This window comes from Salmo salar, chromosome ssa29, assembly GCF_905237065.1.
Source record: "Salmo salar chromosome ssa29, Ssal_v3.1, whole genome shotgun sequence".
NCBI classification, from domain to species: domain Eukaryota; kingdom Metazoa; phylum Chordata; class Actinopteri; order Salmoniformes; family Salmonidae; genus Salmo; species Salmo salar.
Window position 1 is genome coordinate 3,727,667 of NC_059470.1, and position 19,710 is coordinate 3,747,376.

Below are 19,710 nucleotides of genomic sequence, written 5' to 3' on the forward strand. Positions count from 1 at the left end.
GAGGGGCATTAAGTTTTCAATATTGTTCAGGTATATCAGGAGATTTTGGTGCGGCAGGTAGCCTAGTTGTTAGAGTGTTGGTCCAGTAACCGAAAGGTTGCTGGATTGAATCCCTGAGCTGACAAGGTAAAAATCTGTCTTTCTGCCCCTGAGCAAGGCAGTTAACCCACTGTAAATAAGAATTTGTTCTTAACTGACTTGCCTAGTTAAATAGACGTTAAAAATAAAAATTAATCTGCAAATATGTTTAGTTTATATGAATGTTTACCAATACTGATACCTGTTACATTTGTATGGGTCCTGTCTAATTCTTTCTGTAAGCGGTTCAATTGCCCGCGCAAACAGGAGGGGGGAGAGAAGACATTCCTGTCTTGTGCCACTTTCTAAAGCAGTTTCATCAAATAATATATTATTTGTGTATATTTTTGCTTCATAACATTTCTATGTATTATTTTAGCTGGAAAGTTGAAAGCTTCCAAAGTTTTGAATAGAAAAGGTCATTCAAGACATAATATCGGCATCAACGGTCATTATTGATAAATCTATATCTAGTTCTTTAGCATATCGTATTAAACTGAAACATGTTCTTGTATTTGTAAGTGTCTATTTTTAATAAACCCTGTTTCATTGATATGTATCAAGTCTGGTAAGACTTTTGCCATTCTATTTCTAAAGAGATTTGTGATTATTTTGTCACAAATCACTAAACTTATGGGTCTGTAATCAGCAGGGCACTCCAGATTTTCCTGGTTTTAATATAACTCAAGTAACTGTTTGATAAATGGAACTAGGAGGCACTGAATTCAGTGACATGTGGGTTGTCATTTCTGTAAATATGGGTGCTACTTTGTCCCAAAATGTTAAATAGAATTCTATGGGAAAGCCGTACATTCCTGGTGCTTTTCTCCATGCAAATGTTTTAATAGTGTCTAATATCTATTTTTGATTGCTGCAGCACCCTGAGCACCCCTATTTCCTGTGGCTATGGGGGCCATGGGAATATACAATGCCAATTCAATCTCACACTCAATTTATGCAAATATGTGCAAAAAGTATTTCAGCAGATTCCTTGCGTTTTTGTGCGCATTTGTGTGAAAAAAAATAATATGTGTAACTTAATTCATAGGAAAATACACACATTTTTGTGCTACTTCATTCATAGGAAAATACATTTTTTGGGATCAAACTTCGGAACGATCTTTTGAAAGTTATTGGAGCAATGCATTTCGAGCAATGGTGTTCTACACTGCCTTTATTTGTCTCCCACATTTATTTATATAAAAAAACAAACACGTTAACAACCCAATATTGATAATCAACCAAGTTGTCACAGAAATACTTATAATAGGAGCCTCATGTTTTTTTTATTTTGTATTAATGTCAATGCTGTTTTCTATGCTTGTTTTTGTCAGATTTTACGAGGGTTGCCAGATTGAAGTAAAAAGCTGTATTTTTCTTATTTTCTTTTGTGGTATCGATGAAGGTATTTGATTGGGGAATGGGGATACATTTTCATGATGGGGAATTAATTCATCAACAAATGTGGGGAACAGAAGACCTGCCAATAAAATCTGTTTGGTTTAAATTCCGCCGGTGCTACTACATGGTATTTGCAACTATAACGAGTCTGGACTATGATCAATTAAGCCATATCAATGCAGTTAAACAGGTTAATTGAAAATAAAGATTTATGTTGGCTTACACTTATGGCACTTCCAAGGCCGTTTCATGATTATTATTATGGTCGCGTCAATCAGGCTATTGTAACAAGGCATATTAGGCCTACTGCCTCTGCCCAGAGCCCTACTAGGCTTTCATGGCCTACTATGCTTTCATGGTAATGGCAATGGCAGTGAGAGCTCACTTTGCCAAGTATGAGCCCTGGTTAGAGTCCCTGTTGTAGCTTTCACTTTCTTCCGCTACATTGGTGGCAGCATTGGGATCACGTCTAGCTCACCTCTAGTTTTGTGATCTAGTGGTGGGAATCATTCTGTTTTTCAACATTGTGTTGGGTGTAATTACATTGATATATCTAGTAAACAATGGATAAGCAACAATGGGCATGATGGATAGAAGTAGTCACTACAGGTGTAATCAAGCCTTACATAAAAGTTTCCTGAAACTGATGTTATGCCCTGACCAGTTATTCAGAAGAAAATCCTCTGTGACTGACTAATTTGAATAAGTTAACTTACCAATGTGGACCCAAAACAAACACATTCTACACATTTACAAACTACCTGTTTAAAAAACAAATAAAATCAAATCACATTTTATTGGTCACATACACACATTTAGCCGATGTTATTGCAGGTGTAGCGAAATGCTTGTGTTCCTAGCTCCAACAGTGCAGTAGTGTTATTACAACCAACCAAGTGTTATTACAACCATGGTGTTCTTTTGTTACTGAAGCTTACAGTGCGTTCGGAAAGTATTCAGACCCCTTTATTTCTTCCACATTTTGTTACATTACAGCTATATTCTAAAAGGGATTAAATAAATAAAGATCCTCAGCAATCTACACACAATACCCCATAATGACAAAGTGAAAACAGGCTTTTATAAATATTTTCTAAAAAATAAGTATTCAGACCCTTTGCTATGAGACTCTAAATTGAGCTCAGGTTCATCCTGTTTCCATTGATCATCCTTGAGATGTTTCTACAACTTGATTGGAGTCCACCTGTGGTAAATTCAATTGATTGGACATGATTCGGAAAGGCGCACACCTGTCTATTTAAGGTCAAGCAGTTGACAGTGTATGTCAGAGCAAAAACCAAGCCATGTCAAAGGAATTGTCCGAAGAGCTCCGAGACAGGATCGTGTCGAGGCACAGATCTGGGGAAGGCTACCAAAACATTCCTGCAGCATTGAAGGTCCCCAAGGACACCTTGGCCTCCATCGTTCTTAAATGGAAGATGTTTGGAACCACCAAGACTTCCTAGAGCTGGCCGCCCGGTCAAACTGAGCAATCGGGGGAGAAGGGCCTTGGTCAGGGAGGTGACCAAGAACCCGATGGTCACTCTGACAGAGCTCTAGACTTACTCTGTGGAAATTTGAGAAACTTCCAGAAGGACAACTTTCTCTGCAGCACTCCACCAATCAGGCCTTTATGGTAGAGTGGCAAGACGGAAGCCACTCCTCATGACAGCCTGCTTGGAGTTTGCCAAAAGCCACCTAAAGACTCTCAAACCATGAGAAACAAGATTCTCTGGTCTGATGAAACCAAGATTGAACTCTTTGGCCTGAATGCCAAGCGTCATGTCTGGAGGAAACCTGACACCATCCCTACGGTGAAGCATGGTGGTGGCAGCATCATGCTGTGGGGATGTTTTTCAGCGGCATGGACTGGGAGACTAGTCAGGATTGAGGCAAAGATGAACGGAGCAAAGTACAGAGAGATCCTTGATGAAAACCTGCTCCAGAGCGCTCAGGACCTCAGAAAGGGGCGAAGGTTCATCTTGCAACAGGACAACAACCCTAAGCACATGGCCAAGACAACGCAGGAGTGGCTTCGGGACACGTGTCTGAATATCCATGAATGGCCCAGCCAGAGCCCGGACTTGAACGTGATCGAACATCTCTGGAGAGACCTGAAAATAGCTGTGCAGCAACGCTCCCCATCCAACCTCACTGAGCTTGAGAGGATCTGCAGAGAAGAATGAGAGAAACTCCCCTAACACAGGTGTGCCAAGCTTGTAGCGTCATACCCAAGAAGACTTGAGGCTGTAATCGCTGCCAAAGGACACCCCTTCTCATTCCAGTTTTTTTTTAAAATTTGTTTAAGTTTCTACATTGTAGAATAATAGTGAAGACATCAAAACCATAAAATAACACATATGGAATCATATAGTAACCCCAAAAAAGTGTTAAACAAGTGTAAATATATTTTAGATTTTAGATTCTTCAAAGTAGTCACCCTGTGCCTTGATGACAGCTTTGCACACTCTAGGCATTCTCTCAACCAGCTTCACCTGGAATGCCTTTCCACCAGTCTTGAAGGAGTTCCCACATATGCTTAGCACTTGTTGGCTGCTCTTCCTTCACTCTGCGGTCCAACTCATCCAAAACCATCTCAATTGGGTTGATTGTGGAGGCCAGGTCATCTGATGAAACCCTCCATCACTCTCCTTGGTCAAATAGCCCTTACAAAGCCTCAAGGTGTGTTTTGGGTCATTGTCCTGTTGAAAAACAAATGATAGTCCAAATAATCGCAAACCAGATGGGATGGCGTATCGCTTCAGAATGGTGTGGTAGCCATGCAGGTTAAGTGTGCCTTGAATTCTAAATAAATCACTGACAGTGTCACCAGCAATACACATCCACAAAGAGATAGGCTGTTGGCCAGCCTGCCAGCTTAGTGGAGTCTGCCACCAGCACAGTCAGTGTAGTCAGCTCAGCTATTCCCATTGAGACCGTGTCTGTGCCTCGATCTAGGTTGGGCAAAACTAAACATGGCGGTGTTCACTTTAGCAATCTCACTGGAATAAAGACCTCCTCCATTCCTGTCATTATTGAAAGAGATTGTGATATTTCACATCTCAAAATTGGGCTACTTAATGTTAGATCCCTCACTTCCTTTCATAGTCAATTAACTAATCACTGATCATAATCTTGATGTGATTGGCCTGACTGAAACATGGCTTAAGCCTGATGAATTTACTGTGTTAAATGAGGCCTCTCCTCCTGGTTACACTAGTAACCATATCCCCCATGCATCCCGCAAAGGTGGAGGTGTTGCTAAGATTTACTATAGCAAATTTCAATTTACCCCCCCAAAAACAAATCACTGCTTCTAGTCGTGAAATCTATGCAGCTTACTCAATCACTTTTTTATAGCTACTGTACCCTATCCACATTGACGGGACAGTAGTGGAGAAGGTGGAAAGTTTTAAGTTCCTCGGTGTACACATCACAGACAAACTGAAATGTTCCACCCACACAGACAGCGTGGCGAAGAAGGCTGAAGAAATTTGGCTTGTCACCAAAAACACTCACAAACTTTTACAGATGCACAATCGAGAGCATCCTGTCGGGCTGTATCACCGCCTGGTATGGCAACTGCTCCGCCCACAATCGTAAGGCTCTCCAGAGGGTAGTGAGGTCTGCACAACGCATCACCGGGGGCAAACTACTTGCCCTCCAGGACACCTACACCACCCGATGTCACAGGGAGGTCAAAAAGATCATCAAGGACAACAACCACCCGAGCCACTGCCTGTTCACCCCTCTATCATCCAGAAGGCGAGGTCAAAAACAGCTTCTATTTCAAGGCCATCAGACTGTTAAACAGCCATCACTAACATTGAGTGGCTGCTGCCAACATACTGACTCATCTCTAGCCACTTTAATAATGAAAAATTGATGTAATAAATGTATCACTAGCCACTTTAAACAATGCCACTTTATATAATCTTTACATACTCTACATTACTCATCTCATATGTATATACTGTACTCTATACCATCTACTGCATCTTGCCTATGCCGTTCGGCCATCGCTCATTCATATATTTTTATGTACATATTCTTAATCATTCCTTTACACTTGTGTGTTTATAAGGTAGTTGTTGTGAAATTGTTAGATTACTTGTTAGATATTACTGCATGGTCGGAAGTAGAAGCACAAGCATTTCGCTACACTCGCATTAACATCTGCTAACCATGTTTTTGTGACAAATAAAATTAGATTTTATTTTATTTGTTTACAGGCCTCCTGGGCCGTATACAGTGTTCCTCACTGAGTTCCCTGAATTCCTATTTGACTTAATATTCACATTTTTGGTGACTTTAATATTCCCATGGAAAAGTCCACAGATCCACTCCAAAAGGCTTTCGGCGCCATCATCGACTCAGTGGGTTTTGTCTCCATGTCTCCGGACCTATTCACTGCCACAGTCATACTCTGGACCTAGTTTTGTCCCGTGGAATAAATAATATGGATTTTAATGTTTTTCTTCATAATTCTGGACTATCGGACCACCATTTTATTACATTTGCAATCACAACAAATAATCTGCTTAGACCCCAACCAAGGATCATCAAAAGCCATGCTATAAATTCTCGGACAACCCAAATATTCCTAGATGCCCTTCCAGACGCCCTCTGCCTACCCAAGGATGTCAGAGTACAAAAAAATCGGTTAACCACCTAACTGAGGAACTAAATTTAAAATAGCGTAATACCCTAGATGCAGTCGCACCCCTAAAAACAAAAAAACATTTGTCATAAGAGACTAGCTCCCTGGTATACAGCAAATACCCGAGCCCTGAAGCAAGCTTCCAGAAAATTGGAATGGAAATGGAGCTCCATCAAACTGAAAGTCTTCCGACTAGCTTGGAAAGATAGTACCGTGCAATATCGAAGCCCTTACGGCTTCTCCATCATCCTATTTTTCAACTTAACTGAGGAGAATAAGAACAATCCAAAATGTATTTTTGATACTGTCGCAAGGCTAACTAAAAAGCAGCATTCCCAGGAGAGGATGGCTTTCACTTCAGCAGTGATAAATTCATTATAAACTTCTTTGACGAAAAGATCATGATCATTAGAAAGCAAATTACGCATTCCTCTGTAAATCTGCCTATTTTTCCAAAGTTCAGTTGTCCTGAGTCTGCACAACTCTGCCAGGACCTAGGATCAAGGGAGACACTCAAGTTTTTAATCCTATATCTCTTGACACATTCAGGAAAATAGTCATGGCCTTTAATTCTTCAGCGTCTCATCCCGTCACCGGGATCAAAATCCAGCGAAAAATCATATCGCCAATTAGCATTAAAAAAAATTCATAATTTTGAAAAAAAAAAAATAATATATATATATTTTTTTATAGATACACCTCTCCTGAATCGACCCACGTCGTCCGATTTCAAAAAGGTTTTACAGGAAAAGCAAATCATTAGATTATGTTAGATGAGTCCATCGTAAAAAGCAGCTTCATAGCCATTTTCCGACCAACCACTTGCATCACATATAATCAAAAAACAGCTAAATGCAGCACTAACCTTTTACAAACTTCATCAGATGGCACCCCTAGGACATCATGTTATACAATGCATGCATTCTTTTGTTCAATAAAGGTCATATTTATATATAAAAACAGCATTTTACATCTCTGTCTGAGGTTGACTAAATAATTTCCCCTCAAATGCGTCCCGGTAAACAATGCTACATTTCCCTAAATTACTATCCTATAACGATTTTTTTAATTTATATTGTCAATCTAACATTTATAGATGAATATCTCTTGAGAACACCTGTCATACCAGATTTTAAATTAACTTTACTGGGTAATCACACTTTGCGATAAAAGGAGATGCGATACTCAGAAAATGAGCTAATATACAGAGCTCGGCGCCATCTTGGAAACAATCGCATGTCACATCTCATCTTGTATAATATTGTCAATAATCGCCTACCTTTTGTTGTCTTCATCAGAAAGCATCCCAGGTCCACAACAGATGTATTTTCGGTCAAAAAGTCCATACTTCACGTTCCATTAGCCTGCTGTTGGTAGCGCGTCCTATGGCTCTCTCCAAGCGCAGGGCTGAAGTTCCGGATAAAATGCGATTCTCCCGCATGTAGGTTCGTTCAAACATGTCAAACGTTGTAAAACATTAATCTTCAGGGCCTGTAACACCAAGAGAGCCAATAAGATTCGAGGGGGATGATTTCATGGCCTTTAAAACCGTTTCCAAAGGTGGGGGCAGACATGCCGCCGGCGTCATAATGGTGATGGCCCATCCCCTGTGACCAATTTCCAACTCGTCTCATTCACTGAGTTTTGACTCTATAAGGCTCAAACCACTGTGAAAAGACTGGCGACATCTAGTGGAAGCAATAGGAAGTGCTCACTGAACCATGGTTAACGGTGTTATTTATAGGGAAAGATGAGAAGTCGAGTCCACAATTCAGAATTCCACTTCCTGTTTCAATCGGTCTCTGGGTTTTGACTGCCATTTGAGTTCTGTTATACTCACAGACACCATTCAAACAGTTTTAGAAACTTTAGAGTGTTTTCTATCCATATATAATAAGTATATGCATGCCCTAGCTTCTGAGTTTGATTAGTAGGCCGTTGAAAATGGGAACGATTTTTTTTCAAAATGCGCTGTGGCGCCCCCTATCCTACGGTATCCTCAAGAGCCTTCAAGCTGCATACTGGACCCTATTCCAACTAAACTACTGAAAGAGCTGCTTCCTGTGGTTGGCCCTCCTATGTTGAACATAATAAATGGCTCTCTATCCACCGGATGTGTACCAAACTCACTAAAAGTGGCAGTAATAAAGCCTCGCTTGACCCCATCATAGCACTGAGACTGCATTCGTGAAGGTGGTAAATTACCTTTTAATGGCATCAAATCAAGGCTCTGCATCTGTCCTCGTGCTCCTAGACCTTAGTGCTGCTTTTCACACCACTGATCATGTCACACCCTGACCTTAGCGAGAGGTTTTATTTCCTCTATTTTGGTTAGGTCAGGGTGTGATGTGGGGTGGGCATTCTATGTTGTGTATTTCTTTGTTTTGGCCGAGTATGGTTCCTAATCAGAGGCAGCTGTCTATCGTTGTCTCTGATTGGGAATCATACTTAGGCAGCCTTTTCCCCACCTGTATTTGTTGGTAATTATTATTTCTGTGTGTATTTCGTGTGCGCCTCAGTTGCGTCACGTTCCTTTCTGTTTACCTGTTTATTGTTTTGTTCGGTTTCACCTCAATAAAGGATGTGGAATTACAGGCACGCTGCGCCTTGGTTGATTTACGACAGGGAGTTTGAAGATAGCGAACGTGACAGATCACCACATTCTCTTGGACAGATTGGAAACCCAAATTGGTCTACACGGACAAGTTCTGGCCTGGTTTAGATCTTATCTGTCGGAAATATATCAGTTTGTCTCTGTGGAGTTTCGGGGGTTCCTCAAGGTTCTGTTTTAGGACCACTATTGTTTTCACTATATGTTTTACCTCTTGGTGATGTCATTTGGAAACATAATGTTAACTTTCACTGCTATGCGGACGATACACAGCTGTACATTTCGATGAAACATGGTGAAGCCCCAATTTTGCCCTCCCTGGAAGCCTGTGTTTCAGACATAAGGAAATGGATGGCGGCAAATATTTGTCACGAGAATTTGCTATCTCAATGGTTGAATTCAACTACTACAAAAGCTCTGTCTAATTCCTGAAGGTTGTAAAGCTCCAGTTCAAAGAAATAGACAGTCACAGCCTGCAATAGATCAATTCTTTATTCAGAGAGTGCTCTGTCTTCCAAATGACAACACAGTCTTTTTATAGCACACACACAAAAGAACTCACATCAGTAGAAACTCCACCTCGCTTTAGGTGGGCTGTATTTTTCCACAGTTCACATACATTGTTTAATCACACTTCGGCAACATGTTTCATTATCTTCTGCAAGCCTAGCCGTTTCTAACAGTTTTTCTCCTCCCTAGGGTGGGGAGGCCTCTTTCCAGTTATTAGTTTCACCATTATCCCAAGTCGACAGTTCAGTTGTCCTTGAATGTCTCAATTATACCCTGCTCATATTGCGAAATAGTAACACAATGGCCTAGTCTTAAAAAGTCTAGTCACACACATTATTGGATTATGACTCTAACACATTTCATACAATTATATGGTTTCAGGGTGGAATACTTTAGTCATTATCTTAAACATACAAATTCTTCTGTCAATATTTTACTTTTAAACTCGGACAAAACAGAGATGCTAGTTCTAGGTCCCAAGAAACAAAGAGCTCTTATGTTGGATCTGACGGTTAATCTTGATGGTTGTACAGTCGTCTCAAATAAAACTGTGAAGGACCTCGGTGTTACTCTGGACGGTGTTAATCTCTCTTTTGATGAACATATCAAGACTATTTCAAGGACAGCTTTTTTTCCATCTATGTAACATTGCAAAAACCAGAAACTTTCTGTCCAAAAAATGTGGCAGAAAAGTTAATCCATGCTTTTGTCACTTCTAGATTATATTACTGCAATGCTCTACTTTCCTGATACCCGAATAAAGCACTAAATAAACTTCAGTTAGTGCTAAACACGGCTGCTAGAATCTTGACTAGAATAAAACAATTTGATCATATTACTCCAGTGCTAGCCTCTCTATACTGGCTTCCTGTAAAGGCTAGGGCTGATTTCAAGGTTTTACTGCTGACCGACAAAGCATTACATGGGCTTGCTCCTACCTATCTCTCCGATTTGGTCCTGCCATACATACCTACACGTACGCTATGGTCACAAGACGCAGGCCTCCTTATTGACCCTAGAATTTCTTAGCAAACAACTGGAGGCAGGGCTTTCTCCTATAGAGCTCCATTTTTATGGAATGGTCTGCCTATCCACGTGAGAGACGCAGACTCGGTCTCGACCTTTAAGTCTTTATTAAAGACTCATCTCTTCAGTAGGTTGTATGATTGAGTGTAGTCTGGCCCAGGGGGGTGTGAAGTTGAAAGGAAAGTCACTGGAGCGACGAACCGCCCTTGCTGTCTCTGCCTGGCCGGTTCCGCTCTCTCCACTGGGATTCTCTGCCTCTAACCCTATTACGGGGCTGAGTCACTGGCATACTGGTGCTCTTCCATACCGTCCCTAGGAGGGGTGTGTCACATGAGTGGGTTGAGTCACTGACGTGATCTTCCTGTCCGGGTTGGCGCCCCCCTTGTGTTTGTGCTGTGGGGGTTTGTGCCGTGGGGGAGATCTTTGTGGGCTATACTCAGCCAAGGTGGGCGGTAGTAAGTTGGTGGTTTGAATATATCCCTCTAGGGGCTGTGCTTTGGCAAGGTGGGTGGGGTTATATCCTGCCCGGTTGGCCCTGTCCGGGGGTATCGTCGGACGGGACCACAGTGTCTCCCGACCCCTCCTGTCTCAGCCTCCAGTATTTATGCTGCAATAGTTTATGTGTCAAGGGGCTAGGGTCAGTCTGTTATATCTGGAGCATTTCTCCTGTCTTAGCCGGTGCCCTGTGTGAATTTAAGTATGCTCCCTCTAATTCTCTCTCTTTCCCTCTCCCTCTCCCTCCCCTCCCAGAGTACCTGAGCCCTTGGACCATGCCTCATGACTACCTGGCCTGATGACTTCTTGCTGTCCCCAGTCCACGTGGTCGTGCTGCTGCTCCAGTTTCAACTGGTCTGCCTGCTGCTATGGAACCTGAGCTGTTCACCGGACGTCCTACCTTGTCCCGGATCTGCTGTTTTTCTACTCTCTCTTTCTATCGCACTTGCTGTCTCTAACTGAATGCTTTGCTATGAAAAACCAACTGACATTTACTCCTGAGGTGCTGACTTATTGCAACCTCTACAACCACTGCGATTATTATTATCTGCTGGTCATCTATGAACGTTTGAACATCTTGGCCAAGTACTGTTATAATCTCCAACCGGCACAGCCAGAAGAGGACTGGCCACAACTCAGAGCCTGGTTCCTCTCTAGGTTTCTTCCTAGGTTCCCGCCTTTCTAGAGAGTTTTTCCGAGACACCGTCCTTCTACATCTGCATTGCTTGCTGTTTGGGGTTTTAGGATGGGTTTCTGTGTAGCACATTGTGACATCGGCTGATATAAAAAGGGCTTTATAAATACATTTGATTGATTGATTGATTGATCACACCTCCTCCTCCATGCTTCATGGTGGGAAGCACACATGTTGAGATCATCCGTTCACCTACTCTGGGTCTCTGAAAGACACAGCGGTTGGAACCAAAAGTCTCAAATTTGGACTCATCAGACTAAAGGACAGATTTCCACCAGTCTAATGTCCATTGTTCACATTTCTTGGCCCAAGCAAGTCTCTTCTTTTTATTGGTGTCCTTTAGTAGTTGTTTTTTTGCAGCAATTCGACCATGAATGCCTGATTCACTCAGTCTCCTCTGAAAAGTTAATGTTGAGATGTGTCTGCATGAAATCTGTGAAGCATTTATTTGGGCTGCAATTTCTGAGGCTGGTAATTCTAATGAACTTATCCTCTGCAGCAGAGGTAACGCCAGGTCTTCCTTTCCTGTAATGGTCCTCATGAGAGCCAGTTTCATCATAGCCCTTGATTGTTTTTGCGACCACTTAAAGAAACGTTCAAAGTTCTTGAAATGTTCCGTATTGACTGATCTTCATGTCTTAAAGTAATGATGGACTGTCATTTCTCTTTGCTTATTTGAGCTGTTCTTGCCAAAATAACGCATTAAGAAGGAAAGAAAATCCACAATTGAACTTTTAACAAGGCACACCTGTTAAAACCTCTTGGGGCTATGTGGGACGCTAGCGTGCCACCCGTGGTGCACCCTATCAACAGCAGGTGCATTTCAAGAGCGGCAAATTTGAAACCAAATAAATGTCAAAATTCAAATTTTTCAAACATACTATCTTACACCCTTTGAAAGATAAACATCTCCTTAATCTAACCACGTTGTCCGATTTCAAAAAGGTTTTACGGCGAAAGCATAAAGTTAGATTATGTTAGGAGAGTACATTGACAATAGCTGTGTGTAATGTTTTGTCAATTCAAAGACAGGCGTCACCAAAACCATAAAACCAGCTAAAATGATGCACTAACCTTTGACAATCTCCATCAGATGACACTCCTAGGACATTATAGTAGACAATGCATGCATTTTTAGTTCTATCAAGTTCATATTTATATCCAAAAACAGCGTTTTACTATGGCGTTGATGTTCAGGAAATCGTTTCCCTTCAATAACCGGCTGTCAAGTCAGCACCACAAATTAAATAATTAAAATTAGAAAACATTGGTAAAATATTATATTGTCATTTAAAGAATTATAGATTTACATCTCTTGAACGCAATCGACTTGCCAGATTTAAAAATAACCTTACTGGGAAATCACACTTTGCAATAATCTGAGCACTGCGCCCAGAAAAATACGCTTTGCGATACAGACAAACGGCCATGTTGGAGAGATCTAAAATCGAAAATACTATGTAAATAATCCATTATCTTTGATTCTCTTCATCAGATGTCACTTCCAGGAATCTCAGGTCCATAACGAATGTAGTTTTGTTCAAAAAAGCTCATCATTTATGTCCAAAAAGCTCTGTGTTGTTAGCACATGATCTAAGCCCGCCGGACTTCACTTCATGAACGAGGGGAAAAAATATATTTACGTTCGTTCAAACATGTCAAACGTATAGCATAAATCATTAGTGCCTTTTTTAACCAGAACATGAATAATATTCAAGGTGGACGAATGCATTCTCTTTTAAAACGTATTGGAACGAGGGTACCCAACATGACCTCGCGCGCCAGAGTCTAATCGTCCATCACCGTTCCAAGGCTCTTGTTCGGTCAGATCTCATAGTAGAAGACTCAAAACACTTTGTAAAGGCTGGTGACATCTAGTGGAAGCAATAGGAAGTGCCAAAACATTAATCAGCCCCTGTGTGTTTCAATGGCATAGGCTTAAAGGTAATTCAACACATCAGGTATCCACTTCCTTTCAGAAAATGTCTCAGGGTTTTGCCTGCCAAATGAGTTCTGTTATACTCACAGACACCATTCAAACAGTTTTAGAAACTTTAGGGTGTTTTCTATCCATATATAATAAGTATATGCATATTCTCATTACTGGGTAGGATTAGTAACCAGATTAAATCGGGTACGTTTTTTTTCCAGCCGTGAAAATACTGCCCCCTAGCCCCAACAGGTTAATGAGAAGGGTGTGCTTGAAGGGATGCACTTTTCAGTCTTTTTCCACACACATTCTGTGCCTGTATTTAGTTTTCATGCTAGTGAGGGCCGAGAATCCACTCTCACATATGTACGTGGTTGCAAAGGGCATCAGTGTCTTAACAGCGAGATTTGCCAATGCAGGGTACTCTGAGCGCAGCCCAATCCAGAAATCTGGCAGTGGCTTCTAATAAAATAAAATTTTCACAGAACCGCTTGTTGCAATTTCGATGAGGCTCTCTTGTTCAGATATCGGTAAGTGGACTGGAGGGAGGGCATGAAAGGGATAATGAATACAGTTGTTTGTGTCATCCGTTTCGAGAAAGTACCTGCGTAATTGCGCACCCAACTCACTCAGGTGTTTCGCTATATCACATTTGACATTGTCCGTATGCTTGAGTTAATTTAAACACAAAAAATCATACAATGATGGAAAGACCTGTGTGTTGTCCTTGTTAATGCAGATAGAGAAGAGCTCCAACTTCTTAACCTGTTGGGGGTAGGGGGCAGTATTGACACGGCCGGATAAAAAACGTACCCGATTTAATCTGGTTACTACTCCTGCCCAGTAACTAGAATATGCATATAATTATTGGCTTTGGATAGAAAACACCCTAAAGTTTCTAAAACTGTTTGAATGGTGTCTGTGAGTATAACAGAACTCATATGGCAGGCAAAAACTTGAGAAGATTCGTTACAGGAAGTGCCCTCTCTGACAAGATCTTGTTCTTCTTGTCTCTGTTTATTGAAGACTGAGGATCTTTGCTGTAACGTGACACTTCCTATGGCTCCCATAGGCTCTCAGAGCCCGGAAAAAAGCTGAATGATATCGAGGCAGCCCCAGGCTGAAACACATTTGCGCTTTTGACAAGTGGCCGATCAGAGGACAATGGGCTTAGGCACGTGCACGAGTGGACCCCATGCTTTATTTTCTTTCGTCTTTTTACCTAAACGCAGATTCCCGGTCGGAATATTATCGCTTTTTTACGAGAAAAATGGCATAAAAATTGATTTTAAACAGCGGTTGACATGCTTCGAAGTACGGTAATGGAATATTTAGAATTTTTTTGTCACGAAATGCGTCGTGCTCGTCACCCTTCTTTACCCTTTCGGATAGTGTCTTGAACGCACGAACAAAACGCCGCTGTTTGGATATAACTATGGATTATTTGGGACCAAACCAACATTTGTTATTGAAGTAGAAGTCCTGGGAGTGCATTCTGACGAAGAACACCAAAGGTAATAACATTTTTCTTATAGTAAATCTGACTTTGGTGAGTGCTAAACTTGCTGGGTGTCTAAATAGCTAGCCCTGTGATGCCGGGCTATCTACTTAGAATATTGCAAAATGTGCTTTCACCGAAAAGCTATTTTAAAATCGGACATATCGATTGCATAGAGGAGTTCTGTATCTATAATTCTTAAAATAATTGTTATGCTTTTTGTGAACGTTTATCGTGAGTAATTTAGTAAATTCACCGGATGTTTGCGGGGGGTATGCTAGTTCTGAACGTCACATGCTAATGTAAAAAGCTGTTTTTTGATATAAATATGAACTTGATTGAACAAAACATGCATGTATTGTATAACATAATGTCCTAGCTGTCATCTGATGAAGATCATCAAAGGTTAGTGCTGCATTTAGCTGTCTTCTGGGTTTTTGTGACATTATATGCTAGCTTGAAAAATGGGTGTCTGATTATTTCTGTCTGGGTACTCTGCTGACATAATCTAATGTTTTGCTTTCGTTGTAAAGCCTTTTTGCAATCGGACAGTGTGGTTAGATTAACGAGAGTCTTGTCTTTAAAATGGTGTAAAATAGTCATATGTTTGAGAAATTGAAGTAATAGCATTTCTAAGGTATTTGAATAACACGCCACAGGATTCCACTGGCTGTTACGTAGGTGGGACGATTTCGTCCCGCCGACCCTAGAGAGGTTAATCATAGCCTCAATTTTGTCCCGCACATTGAATATAGTTGCGGAGAGTCCCTGTAATCCTAGATTCAGATCATTCAGGCTAGAAAAAACATCACTTAGATAGGCCAGTGATGTGAGAAACCCGTCATCATCCAAGCGGTCAGACAAGTGAAAATTATGGTCAGTAAAGAAACATTTACGCTCGTCTCTCAATTAAAAAAAACGTGTCAATACTTTGCCCCTTGATAACCAGAATATTTCTGTATGTTGTAAAAGCGTTAAACGGTCGCTGCCCATATCATTGCATAGTGCAGAAAATACACGAGAGTTCAGGGGCCTTGCTTTAACAAAGTTAGCAATTTTCACTGTTGTGTCCAAAACGTCTTTCAAGCTGTCAGGCATTCCCTTCGGAGCAAGAGCCTCTCGGTGGATGCTGCAGTGTACCCAAGTGGCGTCGTGAGAAACTGCTTACACGCACATTACCACTCCACTATGTCTCCCTGTCATGGCTTTTGCGCCATCAGTACAGATACCAACACATCTTGACCACCAAAGTCCATTTGATGTCACAAAACTGTTCAGTACTTTAAAAATATCCTCGCCTGTTGTCCTGGTTTCCAGTGGTTTGCAGAAGAGGATGTCTTCCTTAATTGACCCCCCCATAAACATAACGGACATGTACCAGGAGCTGTGCCAGGCCTGCCACGTCTGTTTACTCATCCAGGTGTAATGCATAGAATTCACTGGCTTGTATGCAAAGCATTAATTGTTTCAAAACATCTCCTGCCATGTCACTGATGTGTCGTGAAACAGTGTTGTCTGAGGGAGCCATTGTCTGTATAGTTTTTTGCCTTTTCCCCCAGCATTGTCCCAGACATATCCGCGGCAGCAGGAAGAATTACGTCCTCCACAATTTTATGGGGCTTGCCTGTCCTAGCCACTCGGTAGCTCACCATATAAGACGCTTCTAGCCCCTTCTTATTAATGGTATCTGTTGCTTTTATACTTGTCTTACTACTCAAAAGTCGTCTTAATTCTCCCTCAAAAAACTCCTGTGGCTTATTTTTAAAATTGGCATGTTTTGTTTCTAAATGTCTGCACAAGAGTGAAGGTTTCATGGAGTTCATATAACACACTGTGGCTGAGGAAAGGCACTAGTCCCAATATAAGTGAACCCCAAATCAATATAGTTGTCATCATAATTGCGCCTCTTCGATGGTCCAACGTCCCTGTCTGCTGTTTGGTGCTTTCCCGCGTAAGGCGGCAGTAGCTCTTCGGCTGCATTAGATTCACAGCTAACAGTGTCCATGCTAGCTGGGCTAACAGCAAATGTAGAATTACTGATGCTAACATTGGATGTGCTCATGGAAGCAGAACAACTTTTGTCATTGACAGGTGCAGGTGTAGTACTAAAAGTACAAAAAAGTAAATGAACATATTCAGTACCACAAGGATTCCAGTAACTTTACATATAATATAGAGGGGTTGGGGGTCCCTGAGGAACGCGCAAAACCTTGCCTGCCTTACCTCAAAATATGCAGGGATTCCAGTACCCCAAAAAGGTTGAGAACCACTGCAATACACACTACTGAACAATATAACCAAACATATGTTTGAGGGTTTCAATGGATCCAACAAATTGCTGGCAGTTATTTTCCCTCTTGAGACTGTCCAGCCTGTCTTTATGTACATTACAGACAACTACGCCGTTCAGTCTCTCTTGGCCCATGCTAGCCCGTACCCAAGTCTTTAACCTGCGGAGTGCACTGAAACTCTTCTCAGCCTCACATGAAGATACTGGTACCACAAACAAAATTCTGATCAGCACCTCAACTTGGTCAAACAACCCCCGCACCTCCACTGGAAGCCTCCTGAGGACCTTTGCTGCCTTTCCACTGCTGCTACAGGGGTATTTGTTGTGAAAGAGAGGCAACTGCACTGAAAGAGAATCTATGTTCAGCTCAGGGTACTGATCTAGAGACTCATCCAACTCCCCGTGAGAAGCGCTCTTTCCAACTTTTGTAGGACGTTTAGACTGTCCTGGTCAAAACGGTCGCCAAACTGAACCTCCACACCATCCAACACTTAAAAAAATTCTGCCCTATAGTGAGCCACTGCTTTGCCAGCAAATCGTCTTGAGTGTGTCTCAATGGATTCAATGGAGTCAATCAATGTTGTTGCTTTCTCATGCAGTGCAAGGTAGCTTTCGTCATTTCTCTTGCCCCTAAGAGATGACCGCATACACTCGACTGCAGCCTGCATACCAGAGACAGTCTGAGTTTTCTTCTGTAGTGAAATGTTTAGGCATTCAAGCTCTCCAAGAACAGCAGAGGTAAGTGTGAGGCTCAACACAGTCTTGCCTTTGCTAAAGTGCTCAAATAAGCCACTGGCAGTTGAAGCTGTCTTGGATGCAGTTTTTGCCATCTGTAGGCTGCTTAGTACCCGCTCATACTGCCCTACCACAGCTCTAATAGCAGTATTCCGCACAGTCCACCTTGTTGGACATAGAGGTTTCAGGGTCGCCAGATGTGTATCTTTGGACGTGGCAATTGATTCAAACATGCTCTTAAAATTTCCTGACTGGCCATAGAGGACACCTAACTGATAGACCCAAGAAAGGGAATTCCGGATCAGTGGAGGCTGAGCAGCCAGCCTGTGTAATCAGATTTACACAGTATGCTCCACAATGCACATAGACATTGGCAAATTGAGCCTCAACAACACATTTAGTTGCCACTTTTGCAAGGCCCTCGCCTGTTGTCTCCGACACCCTGTATAGCCCAGTAAACTCCTTGTGAGGGACAAGGTCATGGTCAACATAACGCAGGCAGACACTCTCCTGTTCAGCACCAGAGACATCTTGAGTACCATCAACAATTACTGAAAATTGTACAATCGGAAGAGACCAAATCTCAGCTGCAATGCCTCGAATGATTGTATTGTCCATGATGTTCAGAATTTCCTTCTGTGCTTTGGGGCCTGTGTACATTGTGGTACGCTCTGTTAACCACGTCAGTAAAATGGGATCATCCTCTTCTGCCCTAAGTTTCAAAAGCTGGTATAAATTCCCACTGTCATCCGTGTGGCCTCTGAAGGCTTGTCCCTGTCTTACTACATGCCACACCGAACTAACAATTTTCATCAAGCAATGCCTTGCGTCCTCATGCTGTTTACCCCACGCGCTGGATAAATGGGCACTGATTGGATTTAGCTGGTGTGCTGTTACAGTTACAAAGTGGAGTTGGGTTTGGCAGTTTTGATGTACTGTGAATTTTTCAATGGATTTTCTCCAGTTCCTAAATCCTTTGCTAATGAAGGCAGCATCCGCTCTTTGGCCAAAAGATGGCTGGCTTGAAAACCCTTGGTTACAGTGAAAACACAACACTACTTTTATTGATGGATTATAATGTAGCCAGGGGAAATCGCGAAACCATTTCTCTTGAAACGTCAACACTATGTTGGCAAGAGTTTGCGGTTCTATAAATTGTGGTAACTGGACAATGCTGTGCCACTGTCCCCTATACTGGTGCTGCTGGCAACAAGGTTGACACCTGGTCCTGCCGTGGCAGTGACACTGTCCTGTGAAGTCTCTCTCCCTGGCTCTTTCCCTTTCACCACCCTCACTGACTCACAGTCTGTCTCCTAGAAAATAAATAAGGTGTTTGCCATACTCTTAACTACCGGTACCCAAAACTACACAATTAATCACAACAGCAATACCATTGCCTTAAACAAATCTTAGTTCAGTCACCAGTTTAAGATGAGAGTGGGGGTTATCCATGGCCTTTTCCAATTATGTCCCTATTTTACAAGTCTAAAAAAGAGAGAACCTTTCATAATGTTGCCAAACAAAGACTCAACAAACTTACCTGAGACTCCCTGTCTCTTCCAGTCTGTCCCTGCCTATCTGTCCCCAGCTCTGCTGTCTGTGTGCCAGCTGTTGCCTGCTCTGCCTAATGACATCATTATGACACATTCCCATTAGCATTTCACTTATTTCTTATGAAAATTTTATCAACTAGTCTTTGAGATATTAGGCTACTAGGGTTCTGTAACGCCCTGGCCATAGAGAGGGGTTTTTGTTCTTTATTTTGGTTAGGCCAGGGTGTTA